The sequence below is a fragment of the Ranitomeya variabilis genome, chromosome 2 (assembly GCF_051348905.1).
Source record: "Ranitomeya variabilis isolate aRanVar5 chromosome 2, aRanVar5.hap1, whole genome shotgun sequence".
Classification (NCBI taxonomy): domain Eukaryota; kingdom Metazoa; phylum Chordata; class Amphibia; order Anura; family Dendrobatidae; genus Ranitomeya; species Ranitomeya variabilis.
The window spans coordinates 179,064,021-179,083,878 of NC_135233.1; the positions used below are offsets into that span (position 1 = coordinate 179,064,021).

The 19,858-nt window shown below is 43.3% G+C and overlaps 1 long non-coding RNA gene across 2 annotated transcripts; it reads left to right on the forward strand.

Moving 5' to 3' along the window:
• Positions 1-813: 813 nt before the first annotated feature.
• On the forward strand, positions 814-16,981 carry LOC143809207 (uncharacterized). Of its 2 annotated transcripts, XR_013222147.1 has the most exons (4): positions 814-939; positions 3,569-3,636; positions 4,745-4,906; positions 16,432-16,981. It is a non-coding gene; the product is annotated as an uncharacterized LOC143809207 (long non-coding RNA). The 2 variants fall into 2 exon arrangements; XR_013222146.1 differs by lacking the exon at positions 16,432-16,981 and having other exon boundaries at positions 4,745-5,043.
• The last annotated feature ends 2,877 nt before the right edge of the window (positions 16,982-19,858 follow it).

The window sequence follows — 19,858 nt, forward strand, 5'->3', positions numbered from 1 at the left end:
GGAGAGAGTACCATTTGACTTTTTGAACTCAAAATTGGCTGGAATCAATGGTGGAGCCATGTCGCGTTTGGAGACCCCCTGATGTACCTAAACAGTGGAAACCCCCCTAATTCTAACTCCAACCCTAACCCCAACACACCCCTAACCCTAAAGATATCCCTAATCACAACCCTAACCCCTACACACCCCTAACCCTAATCCCAACCCTAACCCCAAACCTAACCCTAATCCCAACCCTAATCCCGTGTTCAAATAATTTTTATTATAACTTTGAAATTTAATATTAGCATGTGGAAATAATCATATAGTCAGCTCGCAAGGGAATAGGGGTAAGGAGAGGGAGGAAGGTAGGGGGGATGGGTTTGGGGAAAGGTAACCTGTGATCATACTTATTCAAATAATTTTATTATATCTTTGAAATTTAATATTAGCATGTGGAGTCAGCTCACAAGGGAATAGGGGAAGGAGAGGGAGGGAGGTAGGGGAGGGTGAGTTTGGGGAAAGGTAAGAACAACATTGTGGACACGCTGTCCATTTTAAACAAAATTTGATAATGATTAACAATTTTTTAACAGATTAACATATAGTAACATATAATAGCATATAATAATAGCATATAGCATATAATAAATCGTAATATCCTCACAGGTATGTAGAAGCCATAATCTTTCCTTTTAATGCGATAGGTTGGAGTTTACCTCGACCCATTTCTTCCATTTCCTATCATGTTTCGTATAGTAATTATTTGCTATTGCGAAGTTTTCTTCGTATGTCTTGTGTAAGTTAATTTGGTCTATAATTTCAGTAAAAGCCGGTAAAATCGGATTCTTCCAATGGAAAGCTATGATTTGTTTGACCACAAGGCAGATATGGATGATAAGAGATCTCACATTTGTGTCTATTTTTTCCCAGTTCAGGGACAACAAGGCCATTGCAGGGGTAACTATAATATTACCTGTTAATAATTTGTTAATTAATTTTATGGCTTGCCTCCATAAGGGTTTTACCCGGGGGCATGACCAAAACACATGTAGCAAACTTCCACGCTCTCCACATTCTCTCCAGCATAATGGAGATCCTCCTGACGGCAGATGAGAAAGGCGAGCCGGAGTGTAGTACCATCTTGTTATTATTTTATAGTAGGCCTCTTTCAGTGTCATGCAGATGTTTGATGCATAAGTAAAGTGGATTGCATTTTCCCACTGTTCTAGAGTGAACGTTACATTCAGATCCCCTTCCCATTTTATCATATGAGCTAACTTATTAAATTGTGTGTCATTGTTAAACCACCGATATATTTGCTTGTTACTCCAAAATAAATTGTGTGTGGTTTTTTTTAGTAAATTAATAGTTGCTTCAGATATTTTTGGTTTGTTTGTAATGAATTTTTGAGCTTGGTCCTTTAGTACCATGTAAGGGAAAAAGGCTGAGGAGGGTATTTTAAATTTTTGTTTAATAGAGCTGAAGGTGAGAAATTTAACCCCATCATGGATATCATTTAATTTTTGAATCCCATTGTCTCTCCATATGGGGGAGGGGTTAATATTTTGGGTAAGCATGATAATCTCTATAGGGGTATTTTGGAGGAGGACTTTCCTGTTGGAGCCTCTCTTTCGTTTGGACAATTTATTCCAGGCATATATAATGGGAGAAAAGATAGGGTGATGGGCGTAGGCCTTATAAGGTCTGTTGAGAATATGGTCAAAAACCAATTCTTTGGGAGATTTCCTATGGTTAAGTTCAAATTCAAGGTCAAGCCAATTCGGAGGATCTTCTTTCATGAACCAATACTGGCTTTGTTTTATTAAATTCGATAGATATAAAGCTGTAATGTTTGGTAAGCCTATGCCCCCAAATTCCTTGCATTTATATAGAATGTTTGTGGAAATGCGGGCCCTTTTTTTATTCCAAATAAACGTATTTATTGTTGATTGGAAGCTAGTCAGGTAGGAAGTGTTGATTTTTAGGGGAAGTGTTCTCAGTATATAAGAGATTTTTGGGACGATAAAAATTTTAGTTGCCAATACTCTGCCCCACCATGAGAGGTCTTTAGTACCGAGGAAACCCAGGTCTTTGTTTATATTTTCCAAGAGTTTGTTCAAGTTTTTCTTCATTAATGTGTCTAAGTTTTTTGAAATGATTGTACCTAGATAGTCTAGGTCTCCTTCCGACCAACTGAATGAAACAATATCTTTTATTTTCTTTGTTTCTAATTCCGTCAAGTAAAATGGCAATATTTTGGATTTATTTTCGTTTATCTTAAAAAAGGTAATAGTTGAAAAAAATTGAATGGTTTTTTGTAGCTCCGAAACTGATTCATAGGGGTCCGTCAGGGTAAACATCATGTCGTCGGCAAAGAGCCCTATCTTATAATGGCGTGTTCGCGTTTGTAGACCTTTTGTGGAATTATTTTGCCTAATTGATTGCGCCAGTGGTTCCATTGATAAAATAAAAAGCAGCGGAGATAAAGGGCACCCTTGTCGTGTACCATTTGAAATGTTAAATGGTGTAGAGGAGTAATTGTTTGCATAAATTTTGGCTGTTGGTTTTGAATAGAGTGCCATTACGCTGTTGATATATTTTTCATTAAACCCAAATTTTTGAAGTACTGATGTTAAATAAAGCCAATTTAATCGGTCAAAAGCCTTTTCGGCGTCTAGAGTAATAATTACAGATGGCACTTTAGAGGAATGAATCAATTTAATTGAGTTGATAAGTCTTCTAGTACCATCTGGCGCTTGACGACCTGTTATAAAACCCATTTGGTCCCCATGAACCAATAACGGCAAATAGGATTTGAGCCTATTTGCAATTAGCTTGGAGTAAATTTTCAGATCTGTATTGATTAAGGAAATTGGCCTGTAATTATTAACAAGGGTTAAGTCCGAATTGTGTTTGGGAATTAAAATAATTGTCGATTCTAACATTTCTGCTGGGAATTTACCTGAGGAACTAGCTATATTAAAAAGGTTTTGTAGATGTGGGGAGAGTAATTTGGTGAAGGTTTTATAATATTTGTTTCCGAAACCATCTGGGCCTGGCGATTTAAAGTCCTTGAGTTGAAGAATGGTTCTTTCTATTTCTTCTAGGGAAAAAGGGGAGGTTAGGTTTTCTAAATCACCAAGGGTCAATTTTGGAAGGCTAATTGAGGTCAAGAATTTTTCAATGTCAGAAATATTGGGAAGTGGGGTGGAGGGTTGGGAATGTAAATTATACAATTTGCTGTAATAATCTGCGAAGGAGTTGGCTATATCTTGGGGATGAGATACCGTTGTACAATTTTTTGTTTGTATTTTGGTGATCCTGTTTACTTGTCTTATCTTTTTCATTCTATTAGTCATGTATCGCGTTGGCTTATTAATTGAGGAATACTGCTTCATTTTGGAAATTTTGACCATGGTGTGGTATGATGAAAAAATGATTTTCTTGAGCTCCTGCCTGAGTTTTAGTAGCTCTGTTTTAATTTGAGTAGATGGGGGGTTTGAATTTAGTTGTTCGCTTTCCTTATCTTTTATTTTATTTTGAATATCCTCAATCTGGATCCTAAACATTCTTTTCCTTTTTGCAGAGATTTGGATCATGATGCCCCTTATGACCGCTTTATGGGCGCACCAATGGGTGAATGGGGTTGTTTCGGTAGGTGAGTTTTCTGTGAAATAATTTGTTAGTGATTTTTCTATTATTGATCTATGATCAGGGTGGTGTAATAGGTTAGCGTCACATTTCCATAGTGGATTTTTATTAATCGTATGGCCAATTTGAATTTCCGCTGAAACTGGGGAGTGGTCCGAGAAGGTTTTCCTTTCTATAGTAATTCTATGGATCTTGGGGAGTGTAAAGATATCTGATAGGATTAAGTCAATTCGTGACGCTGATTGATGAGGGTCAGAGAAATGGGAGAATTCAATTGAAGTGGTGTTTAGGCACCGAAAGATGTCAAATAATTCATTTTGATGTATCCAAGTGTGTGGTCTGTATCTATTTGGGTTGGAGGAATCCATATTTGCATTCGGAACCATATTAAAGTCTCCCAACCAAATCATGGCACCTCTCTTGACTGATATGACTTTTTTATTTACTTTGTTTAGGAAAGCTATTTGACCCATGTTGGGGGCGTGGATATTAACGATTGTGCAAATCTGGTTATTCAGAGAACAAACAAGAATATGAAATCTCCCTTTAGCATCTTTGATCTCCTCTAGAAATTCAAATGAGATAGTTCCTTTGATGATGGTGACCACGCCAGCTTTCTTTTTTGTGTTGTCAGACTTGTAGATATGTGGGAAGTTTTTATGCGAAAATTTTGGGTTGTCTGTGTGTTTAAATTTGGATTCCTGTATACAAATTATATCGGCATGGCTTTTAATTAGTTCTCTCCAAAGGGTGTGTCTTTTGTGTGGACTATTTAAACCTCTTACGTTGTAAGATAATAATTTTAAACTCATTGTGTATAAGCAAACCTGTGAGGATTAACAAACCTATATACTTTAAATAAAAGTAAGAACAATAAACAGTAAACTGAAATGTCCACTTGAAGTGGTCCACTGCGGTGAACCTGACTTCACCTGTTGGGGGGAACAGTTCGTGTTACTAGCTCCCAAGCAACACCTTCTTGGTTGTTGAACTTATACCCATGTAACATTAACAAGAACGACCAAAGATAGGTATTAGCTTCTTATCGGGATAGTTTCCCATTTAAGTAAACAATAAACTTGATCAAAAACTCTTCATGTTTTACCATCAGAGTCAAGGCGATCCTTATGTCGTGGTTGAAGAGGAATACTGATGGAGTGCAAGAAGTCTCTGCCTTCTTCTGGAGAATTAAGAACGATAAAGTTGCCTTTGTAGTTGACTATTAACTTGAGTGGGAATCCCCACTTATAGGAGATTTCATTGTCCCTGAGAGGTATGGTAATGCTTTGAAAAGTTTTCCTCCCTTCAATCGTTTCTTTGGAGAGGTCAGCATATATTTTTAGTTTTTCAAATGGCTCAGGGAAATGTTTATTTTCTCTAAAGTAATTTTGGATTCTTTCTTTTGTTTTGAAGAAGTGCACTCTCATGAGTATGTCTCTGGGTAGGTCTTTAGGGATGGTGGGCGGTTTTCACAGCCTATGTATTCTGTCAATTTCTAGCTCTTGCTCCGTTAGGGAGGGAATAATTTTCCTGAATAATTTTTTGGTAAATTCCTCCAGTTTGTTTGGGCCTATGGTCTCGGGGATGCCCCTAATTTTAATATTGTTTCTGCGATTTCGATCTTCTAAATCCGCTTCCTTGAGCTTCAGCTTGTGCAACTCTTTTGTTATGTCTTTGTTTATTTTAGAGGTTAGATCTGGCCTCTCTTCTATTTTTTTAATTCTGTCCTCAAACCTGTCCATCCTTTTGCTGAGGAGGGACAATGAGTCTTCTAGTAATTTATTTTGTTTATCAAATTTTTCATCCATACTATTTTCGAATTTGTCCATTTTCCCTGTCAATTTAGATATAAGAATCCCCACAGAATTCAGGTCAAATCCCTGGGTATCGTCTATGTTTGGGTTACTTATTTTTTGCTTGGATTTAGCTGGGCTCAAGTTAGGAGAGGTTTCTGAGACCTCGTCAGATGAGTCATGTGGAGTAGTGTATTTTTTGGCTATAACCTCTGGAATTTTCCTCTTTAAAGAGGTAGATGAATCCATCTCTATAATAGTAGTGGGGGAGGATTGTTTTACTTCATTGCGGTTAGAGAGTTTTTTGTGGTCTGATTCTTCCTCATCTTTTAGTGGGGACCTGGACCTATTGGGACTTGTTTTAGTTATCAAGTCTTTTGATGTATTTCGCCCTACCCCTTTAAATTTTTGGGCTTTTTGAGAATTTGATGAGGCCATGTTTGAGAATTGGGGTTTGGCCGAGGATTTACTCATAATTATCCCCGATCCGTGCTCTAGAGTTCAGATAGTAGTAACTAAGACAGTCACAGAATAGGGTAGGAGGGTTGCCCACACTCTAAATCTCCCAGCAAAGTTGGAGTTATATAGACTGATTTATATGTTGTCGTGGAAGAATTTTAGGGAGGATTAGTCAGAATTGTCTACTGGTAACTCTGAAGTAAGAGACAAAGGGTTGCTTATTACAATAACCCTAAGAATATAATTAGGAGAGAGAAGGTACTATATAGGCAGGCAGTAGTTATGACTATGCAGAGATACAGAGGGGTGTGTAAACTAATACTATTCACCTGGGGTTGATCCTGCCAGAGAAATTAGGTTATAGCTCTTTTGCATTAAAAGCCCTTCAGGCTCCTAACTAGTCGTCAGCAGGATTAGTTGTGTTGTAGTCTCTTCTTCTTACTACTGGATCTCGCAGGATCTTCAGAGCCAACGGCGTTCCGGACCGTCGGTCTCCGTTAATCTCTCTACCCCCTGTGATGCAGCATCCAGCATAAGCTGGAACTCACCACCTCCAGAAATGGCGCTGAAGCAGTCCGGCCGGCTGTCTGAGTCCTCAGCTTGTGTTGCCGCGTTGTCGTCTTCCGGTGCAGGGACTTTCCCAGCCAGGAGCTGGAACTTACCGCTGAGTAGATTTGCAGCTGATCGGGTCCAGCTTGTGTTGTCCGGCGCAGCTTTAACAGGAGCCGGTCGTGCGTGTCGCCTGGTCCGCCGCTGACCACCAATAAAATGGCGGCGTCTTGTTTTCTCCTATGATGCGAAGTCCAGGGGAGTGTCGGAGGTGGCGTGAAGCGCTGTCCGTCACTTCACCTGATCCTCCCTGAATCCTTAATTGTTCTTTTCTGCCTCCGCCTTTCAGTTCGGGGAGGCTTGGTGCTGTATAGAGATGGGCGGGGCGGTAAATACTCCTATTGTGTCAGATGACGATTTTCTAAGATGGCGCCCGGAGAGCTGGTACTTCTCTAATTAGCCGGGCCGGTGTCAGGGTGAAGGTAATAAACACTGTGACCCGTTAATTCCAGGGGTTCCTCTGTTGTCAGGTGGGTTGTCACAGTACTGGGTGGACAAGCTGAGGAATCACAGTCAATTTAACAGGGAGAAAACCGGCAGGAAAAATGGCTGACGATTCCTGTCACAAAGATTGACAGGCCTCAAAATGCTGACAGGAATTTCTCTCAGAAGAGACAATTAAGTCACAAATTTAGGCTCTCTGTTATCTTAGAGAGATACTAGGAACATATCCTCAATTATTTTTACCAAAGGATGCTGTTTTTCCACGGTTTGAGTTGATTTCAGACGATGTCACTCAGGAGCTTAGGCACCGCACACCTTACACCATTGCTGCCTAGGCCACGCCCCCCCAACCCTAATCCCAATACACCCCTAACCCTAATCCCAACCCTAACCATAACCCTAATCCCAAACCTAACCCTAATCTCAAGCCTAACCCTAATGCCAAACTTAACCCTAATCCCAACTCTAACCCTAATCTCAACCCTAATCCTAATCCAAACCCTAATCCAAACCCTAACCCTAATCCCAAATCTAACTCTAACTTTAGCCCCAACCCTAGCCCTAACCCTAACTTTAGCCACAACCCTAACTTTAGCCCCAACCCTAACCCTAACTTTACTCCCAACACTAACCCTAACTTTAGCCCAGCTGTAACCCTAATTGGAAAATGAAAATAAACACTTTTTTTAATTTTATTATTTTTTCCTAACTAAGGGGGTGATAAAGGAGGGGTTTATTTACTTTTTTTTATTTTGATCACTGTGATAGGGTGTATCACACTGACCAAAATTAAACAAGAGAAAAAATCTTCCTCTTGTTGCCAGGTGCTGGCCGGCAAATCTTGGCGGGCGCACTGCGCATGCACCCACCATTTTCTTACCGGAGGAAGACGCCAGCGGCCGTGAGGGGAAGCAGAAGGACCCAGGGACACCGGGAGACACTGGTAAGTATCAGGGGGATCGGGGACCCTATTTCTCTGTCCTCTGATGTGCGATCACATCAGAGGACAGAGACATTGAATGGCACATCGGACTTTTTTTTGTGTGGTCGCAGGTAAACGGTTAATACCGGCGATCGCAAAACAGGGGTCAGTAAAAACTGACCTGGATCATGTTCTTTGGGGGCCTCTGCTACCCCCGGAAGCTGAGACCCCAAGATCTGCTGGGTGCCGGAAGAAGATGGCGGTGCCCATGGGGGAGAATCACGAAGGCCGAGGAGCAGCAGGAGGTACCCAGGGGGATAGGGGACCCTATTTTTCTGTCATCTGATGTGCGATCACATCGGAGGACAGAGAAATTAAATGGCGGTAAATGGCTAATACCGGCGATCACAACCCGGGGCTCGGTAAAAACCGACCCGAATCATGTTCTCTGGGGTCTCGGCTACCCCCAGCAACCGACACCCCAGAGAAAATCCGACTCTGGGGGCGCTATACACTTTTTCCACAGCGCCGTTAATTAACGGCCCTGTGGTTTAAGTACCCTTAACTACTGCCATTAAAAGGCATATCGGCGGTTGTTAAGGGGTTAAATGTATACTGTGGATATAAAAAGTTTACAGACTTCTGTTAAAATGCCATTTTTTGTAAGGAAAAATAAATCATACCAAGACAAATCATATTTTTACCTTTAATGTCTCGTATAAAGTGAACAAACAATAAACCGAAATATATAATCAATAATATGTCTTGCCCATCCTCAAAATGACTTCAGAATAACCAAAGGATCCTGATGTAATTATATGCTGAAAGCAATATAATAATAAGTGAGAGATTTAGCCAATAATGCACATGAAAGAGTGGACATATGTATGGTTTAACATAACCAGTGTGCACGGCTTTGAGAAAGAACATACCATTGTTCGAAACGCGTTGCTTGCTTCTCTTCACTATGTAAATCCATTGAAAAAGAAACGGAAATCATTTTGAGAGGGAATAAAAGTAACAAAAATAACGTGGCTGCATAAGTGTGAACACCGTCTTATAGGTGGGCATGTGGTTGTGTTCAGAATTAGCCAATTACATTTGAACTATTAAGGGCTCATACTCATTTGCGAGCTAAACGGACGAATGCAATCCGATAAAAAATCGGATTGCACTCTGACCAATGTTATTCAATGAGTTACATCTCATCTGCGATTTTTTTCTCAGCTGAAATCGGACTGAGAAAAAAATTACAGCATGCTGCGATCATAAAAATGATCAATGTAAATCAAAATGAATATCCCATGGAGGTCTGGATTTGGAATGATACTCAAAATCAAAGTGAAAAATCAAATTACAGGCTTATCCAACTTCAGTGGAAATGCCTCAAGACAAGGAAATGATGTTCAGTTGTGTGTGCGTTGCCTCCATGTGCCTGTATGACCTCCCTACAATGCCTGGGCATGCTCCTAATGAGGCGGCGGATGGTCTCCTGAGGGTCCTCCTCTCAGACCTGGACTAAAGCATCCGCCAACTCCTGGACAGTCTGTGGTGCAATATGACGTTGGTGGATGGTGTGAGACATGATGTCCCAGATGTGTTCAATCGAATTCAGGTCTGGGGAACAGGCGGCCCAGTCCATAGCTTCAATGCCTACATCTTGCAGGAACTGCTGACACACTCCGGCCACATAAGGTCTGGCATTGTCCTGCATTAGGAGAAACCCAGGGCCAACCGCACCAGCATATGGTCTCACAAGGGGTCTGAGGATTTTATCTCGGTACCTAATGGCAGTCAGGATACCTCTGATGAGGTACAACAGGGAAAAGAAAAGACTGGACTAATAATGGTATGCACACCAATAAATAATGAAAAATATATAAAGCCAATTTTATTACACCTCAAGAAAGGACAAACATACAATAAAACCATTTAAAAAGGGTCTAAACATAAGACCTGTGACCAGTACCCCAAAAAAAAAATTATATTACATATAAATTGAAACAATAAACCGAAATATATAATCAATAATATGTCTTGCCCATCCTCAAAATGACTTCAGAATAACCAAAGGATCCTGATGTAATTATATGCTGAAAGCAATATAATAATAAGTGAGAGATTTAGCCAATAATGCACATGAAAGAGTGGACATATGTATGGTTTAACATAACCAGTGTGCACGGCTTTGAGAAAGAACATACCATTGTTCGAAACGCGTTGCTTGCTACTCTTCACTATGTAATTTATTGGATTGGACTGGACTTTGCCTTTTATCCTTAATAAATTTGTAAGTTTTTGGAAGCTGGATTTTTTTCTCTTTTTTGGATGAAGAATAACCACCAGAAAATTATGTCCAAGTGTCACACCAATATCACCCAGACATGGGGTGATATGAGGAGAAAGTTTGTAGATAAACACTGGAACTGAGAAACCCAGACAATAAGTACCGTATATACTCGAGTATAAGCCGAGATTTTCAGCCCAAATTTTTGGGCTGAAAGTGCCCCTCTCAGCTTATACTCGAGTCATGGTCGGCAGTGGGGTCGGCGGGTGAGGGGGAGAGAGCAGTGTCGCATACTCACCTGGTCCCGGCGCTCCTAACGCTGTCCCAGCCTGTCCCATGGTCTCCCTCGCTGCAGCTCTTCCTCTATTCAGCGGTCACGTGGTACCGCTCATTAAAGTAATGAATATGGACTCCACTCCCATAGGGGCAGAGCCGCATATTCATTACTGTAATGAGTGGTACCGGTGACCGCTCATTACAGGAAGAAGCTGCGGTACCATGGAACAGGCAGGGACAGCGTCAGGAGCGCCGGGACCAGGTGAGTATTTCATATTCACCTGTCCGCGTTCCATTCGCCGGGCGCCGCTCCGTCTCCCCGTCTTCTTGCAGTGACTGTGCAGGTCAGAGGGCGCAACGACGTACTAGTGTGCGTGCCGCCCTCTGCCTGAATAGTCAACAGTCAGTGCGGAGAGACGGGACGCTGAGGAGCAGCGGGCAGCGACGAGAGGTGAGTATGTGATTTATTTTTTTTTATTGCAGCAGCAGCAGCATTACATGTGGCACAATGTTGTATGGAGCGTCTATGGGGCCATAAAGAACTGCATGGAGCATTATATGGGGCATCTAGGGGGCCATAACTGCATGGAGTATTATGTGGGGCATCTATGGGGCCATAACTGCATGGAGCATTATATGGGGCATCTATGGGGCCATAACTGCATGGAGCATTATATGGGCCCATAAAGAACTGCATGGAGCATTATATGGGGCTCCTGATTCAATATGGATATTCAAAAACACAACCTACTGATGTCTCATTTAATTATACTTTTATTGGTATCTATTTTTATTTTTGACATATACCCGTAGCTGCTGCATTTTCCACCCTAGGCTTATACTCGAGTCAATAAGTTTTCCCAGTTTTTTGTTGCAAAATTAGGGGGGTCGGCTTATACTCGGGTCGGCTTATACTCGAGTATATACGGTAATATCTATTGCAGGGAGGAAAAAGCCCAAATTACAATAAATGCAACGATGAAAAATGTCACTGAGAGTATGGGCACAGTAGTTATAATAGAAGGTTCCATAATCCCGCAAGCTGGGCCAAGGAACAAGGAAATAAATATACCTAATGTGGAAAAACCAGTGCCGAATGCTGGGGAAGCCGGCTAGCAACCAGGGGTCCAAGGAGAGGCAAGAAGAAAGGGGGTGGGGTGAAGGCATTGTCCTGCATTAGGAGAAACCCAGGGCCAACCGCACCAGCATATGGTCTCACAAGGGGTCTGAGGATTTTGTCTCGGTACCTAATGGCAGTCAGGATACCTCTGACGAGCACATGGAGGGCTGTGCGGCCATCCAAAGAAATGCCACCCCACACCATTACTGACCCACTGCCAAACCGGTCATGCTGAAGGATATTGCAGGCAGCAGATCGCTCTCCACGGAGTCTCCAGACTCTGTCACGTCTGTCACATGTGCTCAGGGTGAACCTGCTTTCATCTGTGAAGTGAACAGGTTGCCATGGCGAATTTACCAATCCTGGTGTTCTTTCGCAAATGCCAATCATCCTGCACGGTGTTGGGCTGTGAGCACAACCCCCATCTGTGGACATCGGACAGTCAGACAATCCTCATAGAATCGGTTTCTAACCATTTGTGCAGACACATGCACATTTGTGGTCTGCTGGAGGTCATTTTGCAGGGTTCTGGCAGTGTTCCTCTTGTTCCTCCTTGCACAAAGGCTGAGGTAGCGGTTCTGCTGCTGGATTGTTGCCCACCTACGGCCCCCTCCACATCTCCTGGTGTACTGGCCTGTCTCCTGGTAGTGCCTCCAGCCTCTGGACACTACGCTGACAGACACAGCAAACCTTCTTGCCTCAGCTCGCAATGATGTGTCATCCTGTATGAGCAGCAATGCAGGAAATAAAAAAAAAAAAATCCAGCTCGACGAGGTGGTGAAAAAGCAAAGTCTTGGTACTTTATTCACTTCATATCATGACTAAGGGTGCTATGTCACCAGAAACGCGTAGATAGTGTTTTTAATTATATTGTGCTGTTGTTTTATCCTCTATTTTTTGATATGAAGTGAATAAAGTACCAAGACTTTGCTTTTTCACCACCTCGTCGAGCTGGATTTTTAATTTTTTTATTTCCTGCATTCCTCACGCCTTGACACAGTGTTTCCGTGCTTCGAGCCTCCAGGGACTACAACTATGGTGAGCTGGATTTTTTCTTTTGTCTTCACATGAGCAGCAATACCTGAGCCACTTGTGTGGGTTGTAGAGTCCATCTCATGCTACCACGAGTGTGAAAGCACAACCAACATTCAAAAGTGACAAAACATCAGCCAGAAAGCATTGGTACTGAGAAGTGGTCTGTGGTCCCCACCTGCAGAACCACTCCTTTATTGAGCAGGTCTTGATAATTGCCAATAATTTCCATCTGTTGTCTATTCCATTTGCACAACAGCATGTGAAATTGATTGTCAAACAGTGGTGGTTCCTAAGTCCCACATATCATGCTTCAAACATAAAGATACCAAATGTAAATTTTTGGTGAAGAATCAACAAGTGGAACACAATTGTGAAGTTGAACGAAATTTATTGGTTATTTTAAATTTTTGTGGAAATTCAAAAACTGAAAAGTGGGGTGTGCAATATTACTCGCCCCCTTTACTTTCAGTGCTGCAAACTCACTCCAGAAGTTCATTGTGGATCTCTGAATGATCCAATGTTGTCCTAAATGCCTAATGATGATAAATATAATCCACCTGTGTGTACTTAAGTCTCCGTATAAATGTGTGTGATAGTCTCAGGGTTCTGTTTGAAGCACAGAGAGCATCATGAAGACCAAGGAACACAACAGGCAGGTCAGTGATACCGTTGTGGAGAAGTTTAAAGCCAGATTTGGATACAAAATTATTTCCAAAACTTTAAACATCCCAAGAAGCACTGTGCAAGCGATCATATTGAAATGGAAGGAGTATCATACCACTGCAAATCTACCAAGACCCGGCCGTCCCTCTAAACATTCATCTCAAACAAGGAGAAGACTGACCAGAGATGCAGCCAAGAGGCCCATGATCACTCTGGATGAACTGCAGAGATCTACAGCTGAGGTGGGACAGTCTGTCCATAGGACAACAATCAGTCGTACACTGCACAAATCTGGCCTTTATGGAAGAAAGGCAAGATGAAAGCCATTTCTCAAAGATATCCATAAAAAGTGTAGTTTAAAGTTTGCAACAAGCCACCTGGGAGACACACCAAAGATCTGGAAGAAGGTGCTCTGGTCAGATGAAACCAAAATCGAACTTTTTGGCAACAAAGCCAAACAATAAGTTTGGCGTAAAGGCAACACAGCTCATCACCCTGAACACATTATCCCCACTGTCAAACATGGTGGTGGCAGCATGATGGTTTGGGCCTGCTTTTCTACAGCAGGGACAGGGAAGATGGTTAAAATTGATGGAAAGATGAATGGAACCAAATACAGGACCATTCTTGAAGAAAACCTGTTTGAGTCTGCAAAAGACATGAGACTGGGACGGAGATTTGTCTTCCAACAAGACAATGATCCCAAACAGCTGAAAACTGCTGTTCACAAACAATCTCCATCAAACCTCACTGAGCTCGAGCTGTTTGCCAAGGAAGAGTGGGCAAGAATTTCAGTCTTTTGATGTACAAAACTGATAGAGACATACCCCAAGCAACTTGCAGCTGTAATCGCAGCAAAAGGTGGCGCAACAAAGTATTAAGTTAAAGGGGCCGAATAATATTGCACGCCCCACTTTTCAATTTTTGAATTTCAACAAAAAATTTAAAAAACCAATAAATTTCGTTCAACTTCACAATTGTGTTCCACTTGTTGAGTCTTCAACAAAAATTTACATTTGGTTGTGTAACACCTCAGGTAACCAATTGTTACAGTGATGTTGCCTTCCTTTCGGGGAGGGCAATATCATGTTTGGAGGCAAGGAGGATTCCCTTTACCAGGTAACGCACCTACATACAACACATTCTGAATCAAAGCCAGAAGGGGAGCTCAAAACCCGGCTTCAGGGAGCTTCCCCAGCTTTAAGTGTTCTGGTCTGGAGGAGGAGTTAGTCAGTTGGTCCAGGGAGACCAAACAGATCAGTCTGGAGCAGACAGTAAAGGGAGAGGAGTAGAGAGCAGACAGTGGAGCCATGCAGCCAGGACTGAGCTGCAGCTCCAGGAAAGGAAGTGAAGCCGAGGGGTTGAATGTAGTGAAGCATCAGAGGAAAGAAGCAACAGGAGCAGGAAAGGGGCTCAGAGAGGAACTGTGACAGGGTACCCTCAGAGGCGAAAAGCAGGAACCAGTCACTGGGAGCCCGAGGCTGTGTTGTACTCCAGGTCGCACGGCAGAACCAGAGGGCATAGGACTTTATGTAATTTGCCCGCACCCACACCTGAAGGTGCAGCAGTACACTAGGAGCCCGGGTCATGATAGAGACCCTATAAAAAGGCTTACACTGCCCACCATACGGGTAACTGTCCAAGGACAGGAGAGAGAGAACTTTGTACGGAAGCCACAGGCAGCAAGGACCTCACATATGAGCGCGAGTAGCAAAGGCTTACGGACCTCACCAGGGAGAGGGATCCACCTTTGCCTCCAGGCCGGCCGGACCACGTCACCACCTGTTCCTGGTACCCTGGACTGTGGACTGCTACCATCAGTAAACCAGGTAAGGACGTTACAACTCTCTGTCCTCCATTTATTTGCCGGCATACACCATCTCTGCCCAGCACACCGGGAGCCCTGGGGACCCAACTTCACCTGTGGGAAACGTCACCAACTATGCTGCAGCAACATCACCCCAGAGGACCCCTTTAAGCAGCGTTGGTACCTACTGACCGAGAACCACAGGTGGCATCACGAATACAAACTTTACAAATTCCCTTAAAGGACCTTTCCCCTTTAATTGGGCGCCCAGGGCCACGGACCTTGTCGCAGCCACCGTGACATCCCCTTTAAGCGCGACCGGACCCAGTATCAAGTACCCCACTGCCCTGGCGGGCAACTCAGTAACTCTATTCTCCAGGACACTTCCAATAGCCGCACTGATGACAGATCCAAGAAAAATAACCGCATTCCATTTATCCACTCCTTTCATCCGTTCGCATACATCCTACATAAAAATATCCGCCAACATTGGCACCTACTTACCACTGCCCATCCTAACATCCCAGAATTCCGGGAACCATTCCTCCCGTGCTTCAGGAGGGCACGTAACCTCCGGGACTCATTGGTTAGCGCGGACTTAGGACCAGACAAACGTACACCGACACAACGTTTTCTACAGAACCCTAGACTCGGGACCTTCCCGTGCCTGCACTGCGCTCAATGCAGCAACGTTTTAAAGGGTAGCTCTTTCCAACAGCCACGCTCGGGTAAATCCTTCCCAATTAAGAACTACTTTACTTGTAGTTACTTTACGTGTACTCCACATATGTAGTCTACCTCATAAAGTGCCCCTGCGGCATGCTAATATGTGGGAGAAACCACCCGGTCCATCCGGGAGCGTGTCTCAAAACACAAGTCGACAATCAGATGTGGCAACATGCTTTTACCAAACCCTCATCACTTCATATCCAAAGGACACAGTATCTCCCAGATGAAGTTCCAAGTTATAGAACAGATACCATCCTTTAGACGTGGGGGGGACAGATTAACCTCCCTAAAACGGAGAGAAGCGTACTGGATTCACACCCTGGACACTGTACAACCCAAGGGACTTAACAGGGATTATGACCTCTTATCCTTCACATAATAAGTCCTGTATTAAGTGACATTTGGCCAGGTCTGTTTTTTCATACATTGTTTTATACATTTGATCAAAATTATGGCTTGACCTGTCATTGTTGTATATTAACATGGGCATATTTGTACTTATGTTTAACATGCTTGTTCCTGTTATCATGCCTGTTATGTATATGCATATATATATATATATATATATATATATATATATATATATATATATACAGTATATAGAAATTGTCACTAAGTTGTAAGATTCTAACATATTTGTCTATCTCTCTACAGCCATCTTTATTGAGACCTCAGAACTATTCCAGTGTCTTCCATCACAACGGATACCATAAGAATAATCATCACTGCCACACATCTCTAAGCGCTGTAAAAGCACACACTGCGTATCTTCAGTGATCTCCTCCTTTCTTTAGGAATCACCTGCACATTATGCATGAGACCCGCCTTCTATCACTTTCGACCATCTCCCCACTGGACATTGCATACATGTCAATCACGGCAACATGGTGACGCACTTCCGGCGCGTCACTTCCGGTCATCCTCCGGTGCTCACATAAGGGGCGCTCATTCAGTGTCCCTCCACCCGGGCATGCATGCTGACAAGCGGTGGACACCGCGTCAAGCTCTGGATCCCATCAGGTAAATACACCACCGCTACCTATTCGCAACATAGGATATTTAGAGCCACGCCGCATGACCAACAAGTCCCATAGTGGTTGACTGTCTGTTACAGGGTACTGTTTTTTTTCACAGCTCTAAGCCCACCACAAGACTAGGGCACCTTTATCTCAGGTAACACATAAACAGTTGGGGTTCTATTTGGCACTTTTTTTCATCTTGGTTACCAACATCCGTAGACATGCAGTGCATCCTTTTTGTAAATACCGGCGGGCACCCTTTGTAACCTCAGGCATTCCTATCGGACCTATTGAGTTCCGCTCATCAAACGATATGCAATTGCTCCTAAGTACGGTACGCTAGCGCATTCTCCTATTCTTATCTCTACTGTAATACATCTGTAATGTGGTTTAGGCTTATTGTGTGGCACCCCACCGTGTTTTCTATCATCTCATTTAAGATATGACCAATCCCATAAGTTGTATATACTTTTGTTTTGTTTTATTTAAGGTAATTCACCTAAATTTATGTTCATTTTGGTTTATCTATTTTTCATTTCTGTACATACTGTAGTAACTGAAGAAGGTCGCAACGTTTTTGGTACTACGCAATAAATGTTCAAGTTGCATTTAAGTTGAGTGCCGGGTTTATTTATACTTACGTTATTAAGGTGTGGGAACCTACCCGTGCACCCCCGTAGCAGTGCTCACGACTTTTGTCCACTGAAGCATGATAAGTGGGAAAAGGTTGAAAAGTTCCAGGTATTATATATATATATACCGTATATGCTCGAGTATAAGTCGACCCGAGTATAATTTTGGCACAAAAAACTGGGAAAACTTAATGACTCGAGTATAAGCCTAGGGTGGGAAATGCAGCAGCTACCGGTAAATGTCAAAAATACAAATAGATACCAATAAAAGTAAACTTAATTCAGACATCAGTAGGTTAAGTGTTTTTGAATATCCATATTGAATCAGGAGCCCCATATAATGCTCCATACAGTTTATGATGGGCCCCATAAGATGCTCCATACAAAATACGCCCCATATAATGCTCCATACAGTTTATGATGGACTAGAGTTGAGTGACTTTTACTTTTTTTGGATCGAGTCGGGTTTCGCGAAGTTAAGTTAGGCATTGAAAACTGGGGGTCATTTGGCTAAAGTTGTGGGGGGGGTAGGGCTGGCTCAAGATTTTCGTGGGCCCAGGAAACGCGGAATACGTCACGGCGGTGGAGCAGGGAGAGGTAAGTATTTCAACTTTGCAAGTGCTGTGATCCTGAGCAAGCAGGGGTGGCCTACTCGTTGGCACTGGCACAGGGCCCCTCATAGTACGGCGGTGTGTTTGACGGCGGGTGGCACCTCCCACTGGCAGAGACACTTTTGCGTACTATGAGGGCCCCTGTGCCAGTGACATCGCCAACGAGTATGCCCCCCCCACCTGATGAAGGAACCTGCACTTTCATCTGCACCTTCCTCTTTGTCCCCGTGTAAGGTGGTATAGTATGCGGGAAGGGGAACCTTTCAGCAGGGTCAGATTCTGGCTGTGTAGAGTGCAAGGGGAATGTAGTGGTCTGGGTCAATGTACCAGCAGACTCATCTAGCAGTGGCTGGGCAATGGGCAAGATGAGGAGGAAACACAGATATAGGCCCAAATAATAAAGTAGGCTAAATGCAGTTCAAATGTGGTAACAGGACTAAACAGGCGGCATTGCTTTGTTCAGTGGAGGAAAACTGTAATGAGTGGCAGACACAGTTAGCAGGCCCAAATAATAAAGTGGGCTAAATGTCTGCCAAAAAATTGTTCATAAATAAACAGGTGGCATAGCTAGGTACAGGGGTAGGCTCCTCTGCTGAGTAGCAGACAGTGGTAGTAGGCGCAAAGTATTAACTGGTCTAAATAGAGGCCAGGGCCCCTGTATATTTTAACTATCATCTATCATTTCAACAAATTTGTATTGGCAGTGCCATTGAAGGATTTAACAGCACAGACTACACAGTGGTGGAGCAGGGAGAGGTAAGTATTGCAAGTGGTAGAGCACTGTTCGAGCTGTGGGGGAACACAGCGGCGGCGGTGTTACTGGCACAGGGCCCCTCATATTACGACGGTGTGTCTGACATTGGTTGTGCACCACCACCGTCAGAGACACTTCATTGTACTATGAGGGACCCTGTGCCAGTGCCGTCGCCCAAGAGTGGGCCCACCCACCTGTCCAGGCAAACGGCACTCGCACGGGTGCTTGCGCCAGGTGGTGACCACGGCCCTGTGGGGGGAGTCAGCCCATTTATGGAGGTATAAAAATGGCCTATGCTGGACATTCAGCAGCTGCAAATGGAGGAATTGGAGAAGTCAGTAAGAGGAGGCCAAAAGCAAGACATTTTTCAGGCAAGCTACGTGTCAGCAGGGGAAGGTGGGGCAAAATAATTTGAAATCCATGATTGGTTCATTTCAATGAAGGTTAGATCATCAGCATTTTGGGTAGCCAGACGTGTCCTTTTTTCGGTCAGTATTGAACCAGCAGCACTGAAGACTCTTTCTGATAGCACACTAGCAGCAGGGCAAGCGAGCGCCTGTAATACATATTCTGCCAATTCAGGCCAGGTGTCTATTTTAGATGCCCAGTAATCAAAGGGGAATGACCTGTGAGGGAGAACATCGATAAGGGAGGAAAAGTAGTTCGTAACCATACTGGACAAATGCTGTCTCCTGTCACTTTGAATTGATGCAGCAGTACCTGTCGTGTCAGTGGTCATTGCGAAATCACTCCACAACCTGGTCATAAAACCCCTCTGTCCAACGCCACTTCGGATTTGTGCACCTCTAACACCTCTGCCATGTTGCCCCCTACGGCTCGTGTGAGAACCATCACCGCCGCTGTGTGCTGGGAATGCCTGAACCAAACGGTCTACAAGAGTTGCTTGTTTGGTAGCCAATATTTGCTCAAGGTTCTCATGTGGCATGATATTTTGTAATTTTCCTTTATATCGTGGATCCAGGAGGCAGGCCAACCAGTAATCGTCATCGGTCATCATTTTGATAATGCGGGGGTCCCTTTTTAGGATACACAAGGCATACTCAG